The sequence below is a fragment of the Nymphalis io genome, chromosome 11, assembly GCF_905147045.1.
Source record: "Nymphalis io chromosome 11, ilAglIoxx1.1, whole genome shotgun sequence".
Taxonomy (NCBI): Eukaryota; Metazoa; Arthropoda; class Insecta; order Lepidoptera; family Nymphalidae; genus Nymphalis; species Nymphalis io.
In genome coordinates this window covers 12,115,302-12,140,300 of record NC_065898.1, presented here as the reverse complement: position 1 = coordinate 12,140,300, position 24,999 = coordinate 12,115,302, and the positions used below count along the sequence as shown (strand labels likewise).

The 24,999-nt window shown below is 33.7% G+C and overlaps 1 protein-coding gene across 1 annotated transcript in view; it reads right to left on the bottom strand.

The window, feature by feature from the left end:
- LOC126772083 (potassium voltage-gated channel protein Shaw-like) overlaps positions 1-24,999 on the bottom strand; it is a 249,197-nt gene that overhangs the window by 97,429 nt on the left and 126,769 nt on the right. The window lies entirely within an intron of this gene.

Sequence of the window (24,999 nt, the reverse complement as noted above, 5' to 3'; positions counted from 1 at the left end):
TTTATGTTTTACTATCAGGCCCACTATTAAATATAATCAATTTTTATTTGAATGTTGAAAATGATAATTCGGTAGTTGTTCATTACGAAATAAAATAAAAAATAGCATAACATGAATTAAAAAAAAACCTTTTCTGGTATTGTATAGCTTATCTAGTTTTCTCCCAGCCTCTAGTCCGAGTCATTGACAGGCTGATTCAGGCGACCAAATTATTTTAAGTCGTGTCCGATTTGCCTTGCCATTATGGGAGTGAGGGAATAGAGAGTGCACCTGCGCTGGTGCCACACTTGTGCACACACACACATACTATGATCTATGGATATTGGCTACCGTCAAAATCGGTCAGGAGTACATCATCATCATCATTTCCTCAATTTCCCTTTCCTTTCCAGTCTTTTTATTTCAAAAGCAACTTTTATAACATAGTTTATCATACCTTCTAAGTATGCTTAGAAAGTAAACAAACTCTGATAGCTGACTCCTGGTGGGTTAGTGTAATTACAACACATTTACTTGGCACCCAAATTAGCCTTACAAATGGCGCTGCATTAATAATGTAATGTGAATCACTAAACGTCTATATAGAGGAGCGAAGCGACCAATTGAATAGATACATGTGTTTATTAATTTATATAGTTGAATAGATACATGTGTTTATTAATTTATATAGTCATTAATAATAATTATTCAGGTACATAATGGCAGATCTATTATGTTCTCACGAATTCAATTTGTTGTATATAGAAAGGAACGACATATAATTGTAACATTATACAACATTATAACACTAACTGTTTCACGTGGTCACATCCTAGTAATTGCGATACGTAGGTCTTAGTGACATGTTTTGATGTCTTTGATCTTTCTTAATAAATGAGCTACATCCTGTTATGCAAAAATATATCAATAATTAAGAATATTTTTATTCATCCTTGCTTATAGTATAAGCCGAAATGCATTTTATATACTTTTTTTTATTTTTAATTAGATAGGCAGACAGGCAACTGGCTACCTACATTGGCGCTCTTAGAAATACTAACCATTCGTTACATCGCCAAATCCCTCAAACTTGGGAACTAAGATGTTAAGTCCCTTGTGCCTGAATTTACACTTGCATTACTTATAATAAACTAATACTATCATCTTACGAGATTTTTTATAACGACATGTTGCTGTACCACGAAATGAATTATGGATACAATTTGTGGAAGTCAAAACTCAAAAAAAAAGTAATGTTTGCGCAGATTTGAACCCACGATATTCAGTTAATAATATATCAAATATATAACATATCAAAGCAGTTTGAATAATAGATGAAAGAACAAAAATATTATAAACGTTTTTAAAAGACAACAACATATTTTGACAAATATATTTTCATAGTAAGTGTATTTATGTTAGGAAGCGTACGATTGTTGGCTCGGCTTTATATGAAGTTACATTTTCCGAAAAACCAGCAAATTTGATTTATCAAGATGTAGGATGTTTTGTTAGGTAAAGGTAAATTTCTGATATACAGTCAAATATTCACTCCCTTTCACGAAGGCTTAATTTACATGAATATATTATGGGAATAAGATATCGTTTTCTTAAAAAAATAAATTTGCTTAATATCATATCATAATAAACAACGACAGTCGCAGTCGTTGAAAGGAAGTCATTTATGTTTTAAATAATTTTAGTTTATATATATATTTTATAAAGCATAAGAAGGCGAACGATTATATGGATCACCTAATGGCAAGTGGTCACCGACGTCCATAGACATTGACATTGTAAGAAATGTTAACCAACGCTTACATCGCCAATGCGTCACCAACTTTGAGAACTAAGATGTTATATCTCCCTTCAAACCAGAACACAACAATACCGCTGTTTTGCGGTTCAATATCTAATCAGTGGGTAGTACCTACCCAGACGAGCTTGCACAAAGCCTTACCACCAGTAAACTACTAGTGGCCACTAGTACTAGATGTTAAAATGTGTGACTTATTTGCACGTTTTGTGTTGTAATTACTTAAGTGACACTTACTTAAATCTTTAGATAAACCGCGTCAAAAAAAAGTAAATAACTGTGTTTCTTATCCACTGTAATCAATCACAATGGTATAGAAGGTTAGTGGAAAAAACATCAAACATCTGCCAAATGAAATTTCAGTTCACAAAAATCAGCTTTAGCGGACAGGAAGCTAGATCATCAATCATAGTTACTGTACCGCGGCCCACATTTCTGTGTCCGTGGTTTAAGTCATAAGCAAGGTGTGTTATCAATTTATACCTACAAGTATACAGTTATTGGTAAAGGGAAAGTCACAAGTTCTGGATTCCTTGAGCTTTGTCGCTTACATTTCTAGAAGTTAGTTGAAGAAAAAATAAGAAACAAGCGCCTCAAAGCGACACGGCTTTATACAATTATACTCTCAACTTTTCTTAATCTAATTTAGTACCTTTATTATGATATTTCAGAAAAATTCACGCACGAGCCAACAACAAGTAAAAATTTAAACTCAATCGAATGAAAAATATGAATTTATTAATCTTATCCATAAGAAATATCAATGGAAACCCATAAGTCATTTTACTACTTCATTCAATTATAATAGGACCTTTATCGGAAGCTTGGCTGAAAGGTTATTTTGTAAATTGATACAAAAATAAAAACTGACGTATCATGTTATTTTTTTTTTTTTTTATAGAATAGGAAGGCGGACGAGCATATGGGCCACCTGATGGTAAGTGGTCACCAACGCTCTTAGACATTGGCATTGTAAGAAATGTCAACCATCGCTTACATATCCAATGCGGCACCAACCTTGGGAACTAAGATTTTATGGCTCTTGTGCCTGTAATTACACTGGCTCACTCACCCTTCAAACCGGAACACAACAATATCAAGTATTGCTGTTTTGCGGTAGAATATCTGATGAGTGGGTGGTACCTACCCAGACGAGCTTGCACAAAGTTCTACCACCAGTAGACTATAAGACTGCAAATTACGAAGTCTTGGGTTAAAAACCCAGGTCAGGACAAGGTTTTCTATCTCAGTACTGCTTGGGAAAGTACTTATATCTACTGATTCTCCGCTTAAAAGATCTTTCAGACATGTGAGGCTTCCGTCCCATTAGATCATGAGGATTGCCAACATAGACTTGTGCACAACAATATAATCTGTGCAGTTGGCTCGTTTCCGTTGAGCTCTTTAGTTATTTCTCCGCTAAGAATCAATACTAGTATTTCAAAATCCAAACCAAAAAACCTATAGGTGTTATGTTTACTTTATTTTTTGTATAAAAACACAGACTAAATTAAGATGTATACTTTCTTAAGAAAATAGACATGAGCAGCATTTAATATATTACTGGTGGTAGGGCTTTGTGCAAGCTCGTCTGGGTAGGTACCACCCACTCATCAGATATTCTACCGCAAAACAGAAATACTTGATATTGTTGTGTTCCGGTTTGAAGGGTGAGTGAGCCAGTGTAATTACAGGCACAAGGGACATAAAATCTTAGTTCCCAAGGTTGGTGGCGCATTGGATATGTAAGCGATGGTTGACATTTCTTACAATGCCAATGTCTAAGAGCGTTGGTGACCACTTACCATCAGGTGGCCCATATGCTCGTCCGCCTTCCTTTTCTATAAAAAAAAAAAAAATTGGTTATTTTCATAGTACTTTGTTTTGTGGTATATTTTGTTAGGTTCATGCTTCAGACACGACCATTAGAAATGAGTTCTTGAAAATTATGAATATCTAAGGTTATGTATGAAGACATATTTCTATGTATAACAAAAAATAGTTACTGCCAAGTTAAGTAACGGTTTTTCAAAATCTACATTTATAATGGATAGTTAGATATAATCTACTTTGGTTAGATGTAAATTATTTTCATTAGAAAAAACCGCTGCATCGTTAATCTTGTGCCACATATAGTTAACACCAACACAATTTGTCAAATGATTGTTAAGCACAAATATTCACTGAAAACACAACAAAATGTACGTAACGTTACAGCAACGCAATTCCCTTAAAACTACATCAACTGTTATTTGAACAAATCTAGTTATTTCAGGCGCGTATAATTACTATTATCATTATAATGTTTATTAAGATCAATTAAGTACCGAACATTGTATTACCAATGTCATTTAGACAAACATTGGACGCTTCCACGATGTATTTATTTATTTTTTTATAGAAAAGGAAGGCGGACGAGCATAGGGGCCACCTGATGGTAAGTGGTCACCAATGCCCATAGACATTGGCATTGTAAGAAATGTTAACCATCGCTTACATCACCAATGCGCCACCAATCTTGGGAACTAAGATGTTATGTCCCTTATCTATTCCATCTATACTAATTTAAATTTTAAAGTGACTTTGTCTGTCTGTTTCTATACCTCTAACGCGTTTACAGCTAAAACACTGAACAAATTTTGTTGATATTTTGGTATCTGGTATGGTTGGAAGCAGCTTGAGCACCAAGGATTGGCACATGGTACTTTTGTAAGCCTTACCTGAGAAATGCGCTATCAACTGTTAGAACTAATGTGATATGTTATTTGTGGTTGTAATTATATTTGCTGACTCACCTTTCAAGACCAAACAGAACAATAATAAGAATTTCTGTTTGGTAATTTTTATTTATTTAAAACAAAAAAAAAGCCCATTCAAATTCTGTTAAGAATGGCATACTGTGCAGCACCAGCTGACAAGTCACGGATGCCAAGAATAAAATCAAATGTTAATACTTGTAAATAAATAAAACAAAGAAGTTGTTACACATTTACAAGTTCTCTTAATTTATCTAACTTGAGTGAAGACCAACTTAGCAAGCTTGTTAGACTTCAAACCTCGATATGTTCATATTTGACTTGCGCAAGTATAATCACGAATCTCAATTTAGTTTTTAACTCAAATGGCTACCTGTTTATCGTTACTCAATTTTTCATACTATTTATCTTCTTTTCTAAAAGAGATTTATGCCTTGGAACTTTTATTTCTCTTTCACTTCCATTTTCATTATTAGGAAGTTTATAAATATATTTTTTTTTCAAATCCACAACACATAATAATGAAATGTGGACTGCTCTTGTCTGTTCATGAATAAAATGTCAAAAAATATTCATTGGATTTTTTAAGCAACGTACAAAAAAGTAAAGGAAAATCATTTAACAAAATATTGTCATAGTATTATTTTATTATAACTAGGATTACATTACAACAAAGGAACGTTTGAGTTTAAAATTATTGATAGACTTCTGTAACTTGCCTTTGGATGCCGTAAGAAGATGGATCTATCGATTAATATCAATAATATGTTAATTAAAATAAAAACAGATCTATAAATGTTAAAACTAATCTTTAAATAATAAAATAACAATTACCTATACCAATTAAATGAAATTTATCACTAAGAGAATAGCAGAATCTAACGCACAAAGAATCGATAACGCATAAAAAATGTTTGGTAAATAAATAATTATAAAACTTAACTCAATTACAATTTTAGTAGTTAATGTTTGAATGTACCCATGATTTTGGAGAAAACAAACCACGTACCAGAATTGTTTCGTTGACATGAATAAATTAAAACTAATAAAAATTATGTGTCGTATTAACAATTAAGTTGTATTTAATAACAATGTTAACAGTAATCAAAAATAATAACTGATTAAGTTAAACGAGTATTTGAAACGACGAATTGAACGTTCTCATATTTTGAAGAAGGCTTATAAAATCTGATAATCAGATATAATTAAGTTACGAATACATTTGTTTAATATTATTATATAGTTTTTTTCTATTACATAATCAGCTTATATTTATTTATTTATATGGATCTCCAACAGTTGTACATAATAAACATTCAAATCACATTTTACATTAACTTAAAACTAACTATGCACAACCAATTACAGGAGAACACACCATTCTCAAACACAATTAAAAATATACAAATCAAAAATAGAATAAAAACAGAAAATAAAAATATTTAAATAAAGAACAAAAAACAAAAACAGAAACAAAAGGTAGTAACTAATTAAATTTGTAAACAAATTAACAGTTTATACTAAAAGAAACATCACATTTTCTCATGAACGATGACAGCCCGTCACAACCAATGTCCAGTGTTACTGTGTTTTTTACACAATAATTATATTCTCGCGATATTCGCAATATTGGAGCATTCTGTCCAAGTTTCGTTCGAGTACGGTCAATTTTAAAGAACGGACATGAGTTGCGCGGAGGTCTTCTAGGAACATTAATATTAAATATACTCAAAAGTCTATCGTCATCGATTTTTTCATTAAATACTTTATAAAGCAATTTCATGTCTAGTAGAGATCTTCGAATCTCCTCTTCATTTTAGGCTTAGGCTTCATTTTAAAAAAATCTAGTTTTTTTTTGTAGGACTCTCACTGATTTAAAGCTTTAAAACGATATATCAAATGCTTAACGAGTCTCTTTTGAACACGTTCTATTCTGTCAATATGGATCTTGTAAGCGGGGGACCATACTTGACAACAATATTCAAGTTTACTTCGTATCAAGCTATTGTAAAATTGTAGGATTGTTGATGACTTTTTGAAATCCTTAGACTGTCTTAAGATAAAGCCAAGTAGTTTAAAAGAACCTGTTACTATTGAATTGATGTGCTTATCAAATCTTAGCTGATTGTCAAATATGACACCCAGGTCTCGAATACAATTAGTTTCTTTTAGATGTTTGCCCGAAATATTATATGAACTTAATAATGGATTCCTTTTTCTGGTAAATTTTATAAAATCACATTTGCTTGGATTAAGCACCATGTGATTAATTCTACACCATTTGACTAGTCTATCTAGATTATCTTGAAGAACAGCTATATCAGATTCTTTTTTTATAACTTTTGCTATTTTTAAATCGTCTGCAAACAGATAAACCTGACAATTTTTCATGATATTTGTAATATCATTTATGAATATAATCAAAAACAAGGGCCCTAAATTATTATATACCAAACTATATTAAAATTCGCCGAGCTCTTCGAGTATAATTAGTAAAACAAACTTTCGCATTGCAATATTATGTTACCAACTTCCGGCTCATAAAATTCATTTAACGAACCCAGTAAATTATAATTAATAATTAGGTTTATGGTTGTTAAACTGTTAAATAAATTATGATACCATTGTTAATTTTACGAATTAATTACATTTAGAATCGATTTCTTTATTTAAGGTAATCGAATTCGTGTGACATCCGATTGTATTTTATAAAAGTCATAACTAGTAAATAAGTCAAGCTTCACAATAAGTCGGACTAATTTCTTTCTAAAAACCAACTTACACTATATTTAAGTCACAAAATATCTTTTCTTTGAAATGTTCACAAACAAAATCACCATTTAAAAAAACACTCTGATCCACGGCTGGGCTGAGTCATCCTCTTATTTTGAGAAGTATTAGAGCCTATTCCACAATGCTGCTCCAAAACAGGTTTTAGAATACAAATGTGCCATTGGGCTATCGCGGCTCACGTAAGCGAAACGTTAAAATTGATGTTCAGAATTTTAGCAAGGCTTTCAAGAAGAATTTTTATTTACCGTTTACGTTTGTGTGTACCGTATGTACATACGTTATTGTTGGTAAAAACATTATTTCTTCCCGCATAATATCTTGAGGACAAATAATAATATTGACTGTGGTCCAAATTCATTCGACGCGTAATTATTTACATAAGAAATGAATTTAATATAAATTCAATCTTTTCGATAAACAAAAGTACAAACAATTAAATCTATGCTAATATTATAAATGTGAAAATAGCTCCGTCTGTCTGTTACGCGTTTTGATGAAATTTGGTACGAAGCAACCTTGAATCCCAAGGATGGACTTTTTTTACCTAATACCTGACTCCCTTCCTTTAACACGCACCCGAAGCCGCGGACAAAAAATTAGTACAGTTTAAGAATTTATTTCTCAAAAAAAGATAAATAATTACACCCATACTCAGGACAGACAGGCATGTTCATGTACATAAATGTCTGCCCTGAGTGGGAATCAAATCAACCTTCGGTTTTAAAGGCAAGTGTCTACCAACTACTCCAGCCGGGCCGTCGACCTATCTATAATAACAATAATATTCAAGTAATATTGTAGGAAGTTATTGTTGCATTGTATGTTATTTTAATAAACGTTTAAATAAAAGCGAATATTTATTACAAAAGAACTATGTACACGTGTACATAGTTCTTTTGTAATAAATATTCGCTTATACTTAAATTCAGTATTATCATTTATGATTTAATAAGGTACAAAAATTAGTACATGGTATGCTCAAATGACCTTAAAAAAAATCTCAACGGAAGAAAACGAAGTTTGATATGCATAAAAAACTGATACGGGTTATTATTAATTAACTATACTCAGTTTATTACTATATGAGCCGAGATGGCCCAGTGATAAGAACGCGTGAATCTTAACCGTTGATCGTGGGCTTAAATGGGCAAGCACCACTGAATTTTCATGTTCATTAATTTGTGATTATAATTCATCTCGTACTTTACGGTGAAGGAAAACATGGTGAGGAAACCTGCATGTGTCTAATTTCACTGAATTCTGCAACATATGTATTCCACCAACCCGCATTGGAACAGCGTGCGTGTTGAACAGCGTTATTCCACATAAGCTCCAAACCTTCTCAAAAAGGGAGAGGAGGCCTTTAGCCCAGCAGTGGGACATTCACAGGCTGTTACGAGTTTATTACTAGCTAAAATATATTTAAACGATATCATAAAATATGTGCATAGGATATTAGACTAGAATTACAAAATAAACCTGTCTGTAGTACAGAACGCCCACAGTCGAAACGGCTATATCACAACAAAAATATCTAGAGTATTCCATCCTTTGTGACAAACAGACTTCAGGATGATAGTTCGAAAAGCACGAGAAATTTTAAACTATAAACTTTTTCAGTTTATGTTTCAATAGAAATGTTCATGTCGGTAGCGGTGTTGATTGAAAATATGAGAAAATATTTTGGATTTTTTTTTATAGAATAGGAAGGCAGACGAACATATGGGCCACCTGATGGTAAGTGGTCACAAAACGCCCTTAGACATTTATATTGTAAGAAATGTCAACCATCGCTTACATAGCCAATGCGCCACCAACCTTGGGAACTAAGATTTAATGACCCTTGTGCCTGTAATTACACTGGCTAACTCACCCTTCAAAATTTTTTTTTTTGCTTAGGCAGGCAGATGAGCAAATGGGACACCCGATGGTCACCACCGCCCACAGTGGCGATGTAAGAAATAATAATTATTACTCATATCGCCAATGCATCACCAGTCTTGAGAACTAAAATGTTATATTCCTTTTGCCTGTAGTTACACTGGCTCAATCACCCTTCAAACCGGAACGCAACAATAGCTGCTTAGCGGCAGAATACAGAGTGGATGGAACCAGACGGGTCTGCACAAAGCCCTACCACCGTTGTATTGTGAATTAATGTTTTCTCGAAAGCGATTAAAAATTTCGACAATATAATCTATACTGTTTTTTTTTTTTATAATGCCTAATTGATAAAATTAGTAATCCAATATACATAAAACTTAAACCAGTAGAAAGGATAAGATAAAGAAGGTTTAAGCATAACATATTTTTATTACCTGCGCAGTGTTTGCAGTTAAACCTACTAGGCTTTACATTTAGACTTTTGACATGATAAGCGTGACTAAATATTTGTTATTTAATTAGTCTTTAACTCAGTATTATTCTCAGTAGTAGAAGCCGAGATGGCCTAGTGGTTAGAACGCGAGAATCTTAACCGATGATCGTGGGTTCAAACCAAGGCAAGCACCGCTGAATTTTCATGTACTTAATTTGTGATTATAATTAAGGAAAACATCGTGAGGAAACCTGCACGTGTCTAATTTAGTTGAAATTATGTCACATATGTATTCTACCAACCCGCATTGGAGCAGCGTGGTGGAAAAGCTCCAAACCTTCTCCTCAAAAAGGGAGAGGAGGCCTTAGCCAGCAGTGGGACATTAACAGGCTGATACTGTTACTGTTACTGTCAGTAGTAGTCAGTTGTAGTAATGCATCTATTGAATAACATGTGTACGTTAAAAATAATTTACATTTAATAAATCATTATTTCAGAATGTCTGTATATTAGTTTGTGTTTTGAAGTATGGGAAAGTAAATGAAGATGTCCTAAACGGTTCCATTTTTAAAAAGTTTTAGCATCTTTATGTAAATTCCATCAGACTTGTTTTTGTTCGCGTAACCGATTCTTCTTGAGAAATCAATCATTTTCAACCCACTGACAGTGACAGTTCAAACTTAAGAAAACTTCAAAAATTGTGATGAAATTTCAACAATGTATGGTAAAAGCATCGCAGCTAAATAATTTAAAATTAGTATCATAACAAAAGACAAACGAAGATATTATTTCAGATCCGGCTTGAAGGACCAATTTTTGAAACTAGTAATCGTTTTTGACATAATTGTTAGTGTTTTGTACAGAGTGTTTATAGTCATATATTTGATCATTCGAATATAATATGTATATCCGTTTATAATGACAAATTATTATAATATGTGCGTTCCGTTTTAGCATAATAAGGTAATATTTGAAGGCTTGCCAAATCTCAAATAGTTTTCACAGATTACGACATGAGGTTCGATCTGTTTACAAGCGAACACACGACGTTTGCACGTTTTTCTTTATAACCAAGAAATGAAAATTATTTAACGCCCTATTTGAATATGTAATTCAAATGGCTGATAGATCAAACACCATAAAATAATTGGTAGTTACTTCAATGCACGTTATGCTTGGAGGCGCATGACGTAACTGGAATAGTCTCAAGCGTGTGGATTGTCGATAATGCCTTTACTTGCCAAGTATTTTGTACAAGCAGATTGAAAAGTGTGTGGATGTTGCGTAGCAAATACATGTATTAGAATTATAAAATTTGTTAATATAATATTAACTTAGCTTATTAATCAATTTAAATCACATCTTTAAAAAATATATGAATAGTACGTATACAATAAATATTTTCCAATAGAACCAATACAGTTAATAAATAAATGTATTATTTTATTTTTTTTATAGTATAGTTATAGGCCACCTGATGGTAAGTGGTCACCACCGCCTATTGACATTGGCATTGTAAGAAATGTCAACCATCGCTTACATATCCAATGCGCCACCAACCTTGGGAACTAAGATTTTATGTCCCTTGTGCCTGTAATTACACTGGCTCACTCACCCTTCAAACCGGAACACAACAATATCAAGTATTGCTGTTTTGCGGTAGAATATCTAATGAGTGGGTGGTACCTACCCAGACGAGCTTGCACAAAGCCCTACCACCAGTGCTGGCTGAGCACAAGTCCGTCTTGGCAGACAATTTTCTACCACCAAACCCCAATACTTAGTGTTGTTGTATTATGGTTTGAAGGTTACTGAGCTAGTGAAATACTGGTACAAGGGGCATAATATCTTAGCTCCCAAGGTTAATGGCACTGACAATGTATCGGTTGGTTACCTATCTATTATTATTAATCCTTGTCTGTAGTTCTGTATTGTTTAAGTTCCATTGCTGTGTAAGTGTACTTGTTATTGTATTGTATAAGTAAAGCTTTTTCTAGTGGGGGTGACAGTTTGCGCTATTGTCTTTATTACATCAACAAATTAATCATCTGATCTTTTGACATTAGCTACCAGTTTTTACGAATTAGGTTATTTTCCCTACACAATGCAGAAAAATGTGCATATATATGAACGACGATAAAAAATAGTATTTAATTTTCTCTCTAACGTAAGATTCGTTTTTAAAATACAAATAGGACAATTTGGTGAAAGTGAAAATTCAAATTAAGTAATAATATTCTCAATTCAAAATCCTTAAACACACTAGATTTTTTTGTGACCAAACAAAATTCCCATGAGCAAAGATAGACGGATCCGTTGAATAATAAATGGTGTTGACACGATGTTTTTGATCATATAATTTCATTTTAAATAAAATCTTGCTCATTCAAATTTGTATTTTGATGTAGCAGTTATAAGGCTTACTTTACGTTATCTATTTTTTTCTATTTACAAACAAAGGCAAAGCACCTGAAGCGCTACCATTAAGCCGCTGTAATACTTTAATTAGTTGCCGCATGGACAAAAGAACAATACACGCAGGTACCTGTTCTTCGTACAAAGTTTAGTTGTAACTAGAAAAGCGTTTTACTTTTACTGTTTTTAATATTAAACCTACTTTTACCAGTAAATATCAAGGTATAACCTTGACCTGATAACATCGTGTTTTTTTTTAGTCAAAAGAAACAAAAATCTTTTTACAAATATCAAAACAAGCATAAGATTTAATATAGGTGGAAAGAGTTAGGTCCGCGGTTTTCCCCGCTGTGATAATAAAAGTCTTGTCTGATCTCATTAGGGTTTATTTTCGTGTGGATACTATTCCGAATTCCTAACCGAAAAATTATCTAAGTGGTACTGTAGTGGTGCTGTTCTAATGTAATTCTAGCGAGTGACTTGCTAGCGAGCGACATCTTTAAATAAATAAAATACTAGCGACTCCTTTAAAAAGATTACCAGTGAACATGCAGAAAAAAGTGACAAAGACAATATACTTCAAGCCTTAAATCATTATTTCTGTCAAGAAATCCGTAACTAAATAAAGAAAGAAAAAAGTAGTGTAGAGTTCGGTAGTTAGCAGTGACGGACAGAAACAAGCAGACACTCTCTCAAACACATACATATACATATGTGCCTGTTTTTCTAAAATTTTTTATATAAAGAAATGTATATATGTATGTATATATATATATATATATATATATATATTATTGTTATTATCGAATGAGTGTTTACACATTTTTACACTAAACTCGTGAAATGTCGACTGTTAGCCAACTGCCATTGTCGCCGTTGATAATGTCCACTGTAACTGAAATCGGTCAGGAGAGCATAATCATAATAATTTTAGCCCTACCAAATCGTAGTTGAGTCAATAATCAAGTAGTTGAATCAAGCCGAGATGGCCCAGTGGTTGAACGCGTGAATCTTATCCGATGATCGTGGGTTCATACCCGGGCAAGCACCACTGTATTTTCATGTGCTTAATTTGTGATTATAATTCATCTCGTGCTTAACGGTAAAAGGAAAACATCGTGAGGAAAACTGTATGTGTCTAATTTCATTGAAATTCTGCCACATGTGTATTCTACCAACCCGCATTGGAGCAGCGTGGTGGAATAAGCTCCTCAAAAGGGAGAGGAGGCCTTAGCCCAGCAGTGGGACATTAACAGGCTGTTACTGATATCCGGATAAACCCCTTTGTAATATTTTAATCAACTTATTTTGGTTGTAGTAGTTGTATTTAATTTTGTTGTTTTTTACCAAGATGTTGTTGTTTGTTCCAATGATAGACGGAGTAAAGATAAACAAATATTAGATTTACAAATTCCATGCTATTTGCTAATATCTCTTTTATATACCATAAAAGCTCTAAAAATAGTTCTAGACTAATCTATATTTATTTAAACTACTTATATACAATTGAATCTTCCTTCCAATGTTTCGATACCAACTTTCCTGACGTTCATTATGATTTCTTTCAAGAATTCACAGATTATTTAGTTCTGAACCAATGATATCATTTTGTTTCAAGTTTTATCAAACCTCCATCCAAACCTCCTTCCATTGGAATTGACTATAGAATATCCCATTAGATGAATGAATGGAATTTATTGAAATTCATTGGAACATTATTACTTAAACGAATAAATTATCATGATATTCAATTGCATTTTGTAATATTATTTGCAAATTATATTTGAAAATAAATATAAATTAATATAGTTGTAAAATGTATATTAAAATCTTTATATGATTTATTATTGCAGAAATACTTTCGTAATTTATCGTTAAAACGTTTTTTTTTTTTTAAATTAAAGTTAACTTCCGTTTGCGGCTTTGCTCGCGTGAAAGGGGATAGAGGCTGTGAGGTACCCTATAATCTTATATGTACCTCTGACATCGTGTATGATAAGTTTCATGGTAATCAGTTCCGTAGTTAAGACGCAAAAAAGTAACAAACAAACTAACTTTCACATGTACAATATATAGCGTTTTACCCGTGGTTTCACCCGCGTAATTCCTGTTTTCGTGAAAATACAGAAACAAAAGTAGCCTATGTTACTCGCTGATAATGTAGTATTCCATTGGTTGAAAGAATTTTTTAATACGTTTTGTGGTTTAGGCTTGAAAGTGTAACAAACAAACAAACCCACATTCACATTTATAATATTAGTTAGGATTAGGACATTTACAATTTAATAGCCTTGTCGATCTGTAGCAGAACCCAATCAATGATCAAGCCTCGGATCGGTCTTATAGTAAGTTATTGGGATTTTTGTAAGGAAATTCTCAGAAGGAACCGATGTTTGTATGTTAAGGTAGTATTTACATGCATCAACTTTTTCCATTCATGTCAGATTTGCCATTCCATTAGATTGTGAGAGTGATGGAATAGAGAGTATACTTGTGTGCACGAAGTTGGTTAATCTCGAGGATATTATCATATTTATTAAATTAACTCATTGAACTAAGACATATTAAAAATGTAAAGTAACAGCCTGTGAATGTCCCACTGCTGGGCTAAGGCCTCCTCTCCTTTTCGAGGAGAAAGTTTGGTGCTTACTCCACAACGTTCCAATGCAAGTAGGTGGATTAAACATATAAAAATCTGATTGATGATTAAATATATGAAGATTTTTTTTTTTTTTATATTCGCCGGGAGGGCAAATGACTCTACTCCACCTGATGGTAAGTGGTAGTAGAGTCCAAACGCGACGACGGCCAGTACAGACGGGAAAAATGTTCTGCACTAGCCGCCTTCGCCTTGCCGGCCCGCAAGATGCCTCTTCACGCCTCGTTTGAAGGAACCCGGGTTGTAAGAGGAGGGGAACACGTGAGCTGGTAAGGAATTCCATTTTTTGGAAGTGCGACAAAGAAAGGAGTTGCCAAATTTCTTTGTTCGCGATGGAATTGATGTCACAGTTAGACGGTGACATCGAGAACCAGCTCGCGTGGACTTAAGAAGGAAGGGGGAAGCAGGAATTAGAGAGAATAATTCCTCAGAGCACTCGCCGTGATACAGTCGATAGAAAGCGCTCAGTGCTGATATCTCACGACGCAATTGTAAAGGTTCAAGGGTGTTTGTGACCTTTACGTCGCCAATAATGCGTACGGCACGTCGCTGCAACCGGTCCAAGGCCTCAAGTAGGTACTTAGCGGGGCCATCCCAAAGGTGCGAGCAATATTCCACGCAAGACCGTACCTGTGTTTTGTACAGCAGGCACAGTTGTTGTGGCGTGAAAAAGCGCCGCACCTTGTTCAGAACTCCGAGTTTCCGTGAAGCTGTTTTTATAACAGCCTCGATGTAATCCCTTGGACTAAGGTCGCAGCGAACGTCAATCCCCAGCATGGCGATTTTGCTTTGCATCACCAGCGGAGTACCACAGAGGGAGGGGAGAGGGGAAAATGTTGACTTTTTCGCCGTGAGAGCGCATACCTGTGTTTTCTTGGCATTAAACTCAACAAGATTATCAGAGCCCCATTTGGCGATGAGCTCTAACGTCCTATCGAGTTCAATGACAAGATTCTCCCGCCTCTCCTCAGTTTCCGCCCGCCCAGCCACTGCGCGTCCGTGGTATCCACCATGCACTGTACTATCATCTGCATAGCAATGTATGTTCCCAAGGGAGAGCATATCATTGATATGCAAAAGAAAGAGTGTGGGAGATAGCACAGATCCCTGGGGGACCCCAGCATTCACTACATAGAATTGTGAAGCGCAACCATCTACTAAAACACGAAGGCTACGCTTGTGTAGGAAGCTGGCAATCCAGGTGCATAGCTGAGCAGGCAGACCATATGCCGGTAGCTTGGAGAGAAGACTTCTGTGCCAGACCCTGTCGAAAGCCTTGGAGATATCGAGGCTGACAGCCAACGATTCTCCATGCTTGTCGATAGCTTCACCCCAGAGGTGTGTTACGTACGCTAGAAGATCACCTGTGGACCGTTTTGGTCGAAACCCGTACTGACGATCATTAATCAGACAGTGATCTTCTAGGTAATGGATCAGTTGGTTGTTTAAAATCCGTTCCATCACCTTACAAAGTACTGAGGTGATAGCTATTGGCCGATAATTTGCCGGGTCAGACCGATCCCCTTTTTTGGGAACCGCTTGCACATTAGCTCTTCTCCAAGCCTCCGGCACACTTCCCGAAGAGAGAGAAAGTTGAAACAGGCGCGTTAACACAGGAGACAGCTCCGCTGCGCACTTCTTCAGCACTATGGCTGGTATTCCATCGGGACCGCTGGCTTTCCGTACATCAAGTGATTGCAGCTCCGCACGCACATCACGTTGCCTGATTTTAATGTCAGGCATCGTATGGCCACATGCAGGTATTGTAGATCCAAATATATTATGCCACACATACTAAGTTTGGATACAAATTGCTTTTTCAGTTACATCGTAAGCAGACGTCTGTACCCTTTAGATTAAATTTAGTTAAATTAAATTCTTGCTTGCTTTATGTCGTACTTAATACATATATAGAATTTAAGTTTAAACTCTATTAAAGTAACATATTGAACGAAGTTATTTTATTTTAGTCGACACTTGAACATAATGTCGATTCTACACTCGCGGAGTAAGCTCCCGTGAAACAGCACGAACGAATTTGGATGGCTTTCAAAGCTGTTACCGCGTTTCACGCGCGTTCACAACTTGTTTTCCTTTCCAACAGTTTTGTGTCGGTATTTATGCCTGCGTCAAAGGGTTCGTGAGCCGCAAACCTAGCATGAACACAAACGCATCCACATGACCACCGTGAAAGCGATAGTTAGTGTAACATGTTTTACATATAATAAATTATATTTAACTACGACACGACTTATGCTACTGTACAATCATAACATTTTAATTTATACATAGACTCTACGTTAGACATGAAACAGCAATTAGCGCCCCTTGGGAGTTAAATCGATTTGTGTGTTGTAACGTTCTCTTAAGACCCTGTCTGTTGTCACTCCCCGCCCAGTTGTTAGAACACATGATACATATCCGATGAACGCGAGTTCAAACCTAGGCAAGCACTTAATTTTCAAGTTCTAACACAAATTGTGTTTTTTCATCTCGTGAGTATGAATAACATTGCTAGAAACTTGGCAGAAAAACTGTTAAATGTGTGTCCAATAAACCGCATTGGAATTTTTTTTTTCAGCCTTTTGCCTTCCACTGCTGGACGAAAGCCTCCCCCATAGAACGCCAACCATCCCGATCTTGGGCAGTCCGCATCCATCCCGAACCTGCCACCTTTTTTAAATCGTCGGCCCATTTTGTCACAGGGCGTCCTACACTACGTTTGCCTAAGCGTGGTCTCCACCCCAACACGTGTCGGCTCCATCGGCCATCAATGCGCCTGGAGACATGACCAGCCCACTTCCACTTCAGCGAGCTAATTCTAAGCGCGATGTCGGTGACTTTAGTTCTCTGGCGAATGTCCTCATTTCGGATTCTATCTGCCAGAGAAACCCCAAGCATCGCGCGTCATTGCTCGCTGAGCGACCCTAAATTGGTGGACCAGTCCTACGGTAAGTGTCTACGTTTCGGCACCGTAAGTCATTACGGGTAGGACGCACTGATTGAAGACCCTGGTCTTAAGCGACTGTGGGATCGACGATTCAAAAATATGACGTAACCTCCCGAATACCGCCCAGCCCATACGTATTCTTCTTTTAGCCTCCTTCTCAAAGTTGTGCCGGCCAAGTTGTATAGTTTGGCCCAGGTAGATATATTCCTGCACAACTTCAAGTGGAGAGCCATTTACGACCACTGGTCTCGGGGATACATGACAGTTTGCCATAATTTTGGTCTTTTCAATGTTCATCCCGAGACCTACTTGTCTTGAAGAATCGCTCAGGCTGTTTAGCATCTCTTCCAAATCCTGAGAGAGAATTTTCTTTATTATATAACATTTTTATATGCTTTTATTAGCAATTTTGTCAAAAAAGTAGTATACTTTATGTTTTTTTCAGTTAACATCCAATGATTAAAAATAATATATTAAATTACAAAAAAATAGGATTACATCAGATTGGAAAATTCGAGCCTGAAAAATTATCTCCATTCCAATTTGTTTACGATAAAGATTTTTTTCTACGTAATAAATTACAACTAGATTCCTACACTACACGAGCGCCGCAAAGTCTACTGCAATACGAGTTTCGGTCTAAAATAAAATCGGCACCATTGAGCTTATTGAGCTTACAAAAAAATAGGATTACATCAGATTGGAAAATTCGAGCCTGAAAAATTATCTCCATTCCAATTTGTTTACGATAAAGATTTTTTTCTACGTAATAAATTACAACTAGATTCCTACACTACACGAGCGCCGCAAAGTCTACTGCAATACGAGTTTCGGTCTAAAATAAAATCGGCACCATTGAGCTTATAATGTAATGATGAATCCAGTAGGTACATAGTTAAACTTTTCAATTGCTACTAGTAAATCTTAGATAAATTTATTATTTATTGTGTAGATAACACTTTTTGGTAAGAGCATGTCACAATTATAATAAACGCTACTCTAATATCTTTAAGGAAAATTTATTTAAGTTCTTAGAAGCCTTAAAAAACTGTATTTGTGATTAATATTCCTATATTTTTATTTGTTCTGCTTTTTAAATTACATTTTAAATATATATTTTAATTAATTGTTAAATAACTTGTTATTGTTAGGTTCACTCCATGTTTGAATGTAAAAGTGGAAACTTTGTTGGCTTATGTGAGACTTATTTTGTTACCAAATGTTTATGTGTTATATTATGCTGTATGTTTCCCAATTAAATAAATAAATAAATAACACTTAGGGAATTTGTCTATTTCTCAAATAACATAACATATGATTTCTCGCAACAACAATGTTTTATGTATTAATACATATCTAAAAACCAATATAACATTCCTCTACCGATACAAAGGTAAGTAGGCATTAGGAATTCCATAAATATGAACTAAATATCAATGGATCGATTTAAGCCGAAAGCATCAGTCAGGAATCCAAATTGGTTTTTGTGAATAATTTACGCACGCCGGCTGTTTACGCTTGGCTCAGACTATCGCTGTTGATGGTACGATATAACCTTGAGTGTATTATGCATAAAATGTCATTCAGTCAACATTTATACTACTATTTTTTTACATAGTGTAAGTACTGCAGCCTAAGATTACCAGAAGATCCATATTCAATCTTGCCTTGAAAATGCGTGGAATATAATGCTAAAGATAAACAGACACCGGAAGGATATCCTACATCTTGATTATGCGCTTGGGTGTCTTCGTGCGAATGGATGGAATGTTAATGACGTAGGGCTTATATGTCCTTTGATTAGGTTGATTAAGCTTTTAATCATTATAATAACTTAATAATGTATTGTTAACATTAAATTGAAATAAATAAATTATATTAATCCCATTTTATTATAGAAACTTAAAGAACAAAATAATAACGTGCACGTGTCACGTACTCTTATATATATTAGTATATTCATGCTTTCGATTCATAACGATAATAATTATATTTGAAATAAATATTTATATATATTATATTTTGTTAGTATAGTGATAAAACAATATAGGTTGCAATAATTTAAAATCCAATAATAATTTGACACGAATTTTTTCCAACAAGAGTATGGACGCAGCATAATAAAATTCGCGCCGATTTGTACGATCGGTTGTATTTGAGACTAAGCTTTGTGATATATCGGCGTATTCGCCTGTTATTGAAGTTTGTTGATTCCTAAGTAAATATTTAAAACAATCTGTATTTCTCCGAGATTACGATCGGTTGAATAATTTATTTTGAAGACTATATATATTATATCAATGATGTCTAAAAGATACATAAAAAGATTATTTATATTTTTTTGCGAAATAATACATTGAAGACTTAAGCAACCATTGTTTTTACAAGCCATAATATTATTAACTAGCTCCCCGTCTCGGCTTCGCACGGGTCGAGTAACGATCTAAATAGAACGTTTATATCGTAGTACCTAAAATAGTTACATTAATATATTATTGGTTGACGCGACGCACGGCAGTAAAGCTTTATACGTCGTTATTATTTTTCCCGACATTTTTAACAACTAGCGTCATATTTTAGCCAATTTACACAAAACTTTAATAAATTATACCCTAAGACCTTTCTCATGTCTCACTCTGTCTTTTGGTGAAATTGGTTCAGAAGTTTTTGAGTTTATTGCGTTCAAAAAGATAGAAAGACAGACTCGGCGGAGGGACTGTCTTATAATATGTAGTGATATTTATTCTAAGTAAGATTAAATTATATAAAAGATAATAAAAAAGCTTACAGTTATTGTTCGTAGATTTTAAATATGGCTTTAGTTAGTATATTTTAAAATAATGCGCGTGACTATTTTTATTAGTTTTTTTTTTAAATATCATGTAATACACCGTGACAGACGATAACAGTAGACATCTAAATTGTAAATTAAACAGGTAAAACAGTCAAAATAAATATTTAAAGATAATAACAGTGTTTTCAATACTTTAATATAAATTTATCGCTAATTATATGAACGGTGTCTATTGGTGTTTTTTTTTTAAGTTGTTGGCAGTGATATTGACGCAAATCTACTTCTCGCCACGTAATCCAGCATTTTTGGTTTACTAAGCTTCTTTATATATTTATAAATGAGTATCGTAAGTTGTATTATTATAAAAATTGTAAGACATAAGAAAAGGGAACGACACGATCAAGTTTCTTGCCGAGTGTGCTAATGAGAATCTATATTAAAAACTGATAGACTAAGTTTCGCATACATGATTAAGGTATACTTTTTATTTGGTGAAATGTTAAAACTAATCATATTAATAATCAAGAGATTATCTATTATTCAGGACGAACAAAGGCGTTATAGTTGGTTTATTTATTAATAGATAGTGTGTATTGTCCTGCGTACTCAGAGAGAAAATAGCTTCCGGTCTCCGGTTCCCTCGCTTTCCAAGCTAACTCCGGTAACACTATAATACAACAATTGATTTGCTTGAATAATATAATAATAAAAGGCTGTTCAAGCTCGTCTGGGTAGGTGCCACTCACACATCGGATATTTCTTAGCAAAACAGCAGTCAAGTGCTAGCTTATATATTTAAAAAAAATCCCTTCGTCCTGAATACTTTCGGATCGTATCATATGTACCGTCCTATCAGATATATCAGATAATATAAATATATATATATATATATATATATATATATATTTATATTAAGTAAGTGTTGTTATATTAAGTTGTCATTTAATTTTTATCATAGATATTATTCTTATACAATTCTACATTAGAAGGACATTGTAATCAATCATAAGTGTATGCGGAAACACATGTAAGCTTTCATTATCTGATAGGACGGTACATATGATACGATCCGAAAGTATTCAGGACGAAGGGATTTTTTTTAAATATATAAGCTAGCACTTGACTGCTGTTTTGCTAAGAAATATCCGATGTGTGAGTGGCACCTACCCAGACGAGCTTGAACAGCCTTTTATTATTATATTATTCAAGCAAATCAATTGTTGTATTATAGTGTTACCGGAGTTAGCTTGGAAAGCGAGGGAACCGGAGACCGGAAGCTATTTTCTCTCTGAGTACGCAGGACAATACACACTATCTATTAATAAATAAACCAACTATAACGCCTTTGTTCGTCCTGAATAATAGATAATCTCTTGATTATTAATATGATTAGTTTTAACATTTCACCAAATAAAAAGTATACCTTAATCATGTATGCGAAACTTAGTCTATCAATTTTTAATATAGATTCTCATTAGCACACTCGGCAAGAAACTTGATCGTGTCGTTCCCTTTTCTTATGTCTTACAATTTTTATAATAATACAACTTACGATACTCATTTATAAATATATAAAGAAGCTTAGTAAACCAAAAATGCTGGATTACGTGGCGAGAAGTAGATTTGCGTCAATATCACTGCCAACAACTTAAAAAAAAAACACCAATAGACACCGTTCATATAATTAGCGATAAATTTATATTAAAGTATTGAAAACACTGTTATTATCTTTAAATATTTATTTTGACTGTTTTACCTGTTTAATTTACAATTTAGATGTCTACTGTTATCGTCTGTCACGGTGTATTACATGATATTTAAAAAAAAAAAACTAATAAAAATAGTCACGCGCATTATTTTAAAATATACTAACTAAAGCCATATTTAAAATCTACGAACAATAACTGTAAGCTTTTTTATTATCTTTTATATAATTTAATCTTACTTAGAATAAATATCACTACATATTATAAGACAGTCCCTCCGCCGAGTCTGTCTTTCTATCTTTTTGAACGCAATAAACTCAAAAACTTCTGAACCAATTTCACCAAAAGACAGAGTGAGACATGAGAAAGGTCTTAGGGTATAATTTATTAAAGTTTTGTGTAAATTGGCTAAAATATGACGCTAGTTGTTAAAAATGTCGGGAAAAATAATAACGACGTATAAAGCTTTACTGCCGTGCGTCGCGTCAACCAATAATATATTAATGTAACTATTTTAGGTACTACGATATAAACGTTCTATTTAGATCGTTACTCGACCCGTGCGAAGCCGAGACGGGGAGCTAGTTAATAATATTATGGCTTGTAAAAACAATGGTTGCTTAAGTCTTCAATGTATTATTTCGCAAAAAAATATAAATAATCTTTTTATGTATCTTTTAGACATCATTGATATAATATATATAGTCTTCAAAATAAATTATTCAACCGATCGTAATCTCGGAGAAATACAGATTGTTTTAAATATTTACTTAGGAATCAACAAACTTCAATAACAGGCGAATACGCCGATATATCACAAAGCTTAGTCTCAAATACAACCGATCGTACAAATCGGCGCGAATTTTATTATGCTGCGTCCATACTCTTGTTGGAAAAAATTCGTGTCAAATTATTATTGGATTTTAAATTATTGCAACCTATTTTGTTTTATCACTATACTAACAAAATATAATATATATAAATATTTATTTCAAATATAATTATTGTCGTTATGAATCGAAAACGTGCACGTTATTATTTTGTTCTCTAAGTTTCTATAATAAAATGCGATTAATATATTTTATTTATTTCAATTTAATGTTAACAATACATTATTAAGTTATTATAATGATTAAAAGCTTAATCAACCTAACCAAAGGACATATAAGCCCTACGTCATTAACATTCCATTCATTCGCACGAAGACACCCAAGCGCATAATCAAGATGTAGGATATCCTTCCGGTGTCTGTTTATCTTTAGCATTATATTCCACGCATTTTCAAGGCAAGATTGAATATGGATCTTCTGGTAATCTTAGGCTGCAGTACTTACACTATGTAAAAAAATAGTAGTATAAATGTTGACCTGAATGACATTTTATGCATAATACACTCAAGGTTATATCGTACCATCAACAGCGATAGTCTGAGCCAAGCGTAAACAGGCGTGCGTAAATTATTCACAAAAACCAATTTGGATTCCTGACTGATGCTTTCGGCTTAAATCGATCCATTGATATTTAGTTCATATTTATGGAATTCCTAATGCCTACTTACCTTTGTATCGGTAGAGGAATGTTATATTGGTTTTTAGATATGTATTAATACATAAAACATTGTTGTTGCGAGAAATCATATGTGATGTTATTTGAGAAATAGACAAATTCCCTAAGTGTTATTTATTTATTTATTTAATTGGAAAACATACAGCATAATATAACACATAAACATTTGGTAACAAAATAAGTCTCACATAAGCCAACAAAGTTTCCACTTTTACATTCAAACATGGAGTGAACCTAACAATAACAAGTTATTTAACAATTAATTAAAATATATATTTAAAATGTAATTTAAAAAGCAGAACAAATAAAAATATAGGAATATTAATCACAAATACAGTTTTTTAAGGCTTCTAAGAACTTAAATAAATTTTCCTTAAAGATATTAGAGTAGCGTTTATTATAATTGTGACATGCTCTTACCAAAAAGTGTTATCTACACAATATAATAAATAATAAATTTATCTAAGATTTACTAGTAGCAATTGAAAAGTTTAACTATGTACCTACTGGATTCATCATTACATTATAAGCTCAATGGTGCCGATTTTATTTTAGACCGAAACTCGTATTGCAGTAGACTTTGCGGCGCTCGTGTAGTGTAGGAATCTAGTTGTAATTTATTACGTAGAAAAAAATCTTTATCGTAAACAAATTGGAATAGAGATAATTTTTCAGGCTCGAATTTTCCAATCTGATGTAATCCTATTTTTTTGTAAGCTCAATAAGCTCAATGGTGCCGATTTTATTTTAGACCGAAACTCGTATTGCACTAGACTTTGCGGCGCTCGTGTAGTGTAGGAATTTAGTTGTAATTTATTACGTAGAAAAAAATCTTTATCGTAAACAAATTGGAATGGAGATAATTTTTCAGGCTCGAATTTTCCAATCTGATGTAATCCTATTTTTTTGTAATTTAATATATTTTTTTTAATCATTGGATGTTAACTGAAAAAAACATAAAGTATACTACTTTTTTGACAAAATTGCTAATAAAAGCATATAAAAATGTTATATAATAAAGAAAATTCTCTCTCCTCCCTCTGTTAAGTTGAAATCTTCTCTTTAGAATGCTTGAAGCTAATTCCACCACACTATTCCAATGCGACATCATTGTCATCATGGCGGAGACTCTGCAGGATTTGGAAGAGATGCTAAACAGCCTGAGCGATTCTTCAAGACAAGTAGGTCTCGGGATGAACATTGAAAAGACCAAAATTATGGCAAACCGTCATGTATCCCCGTTACCAG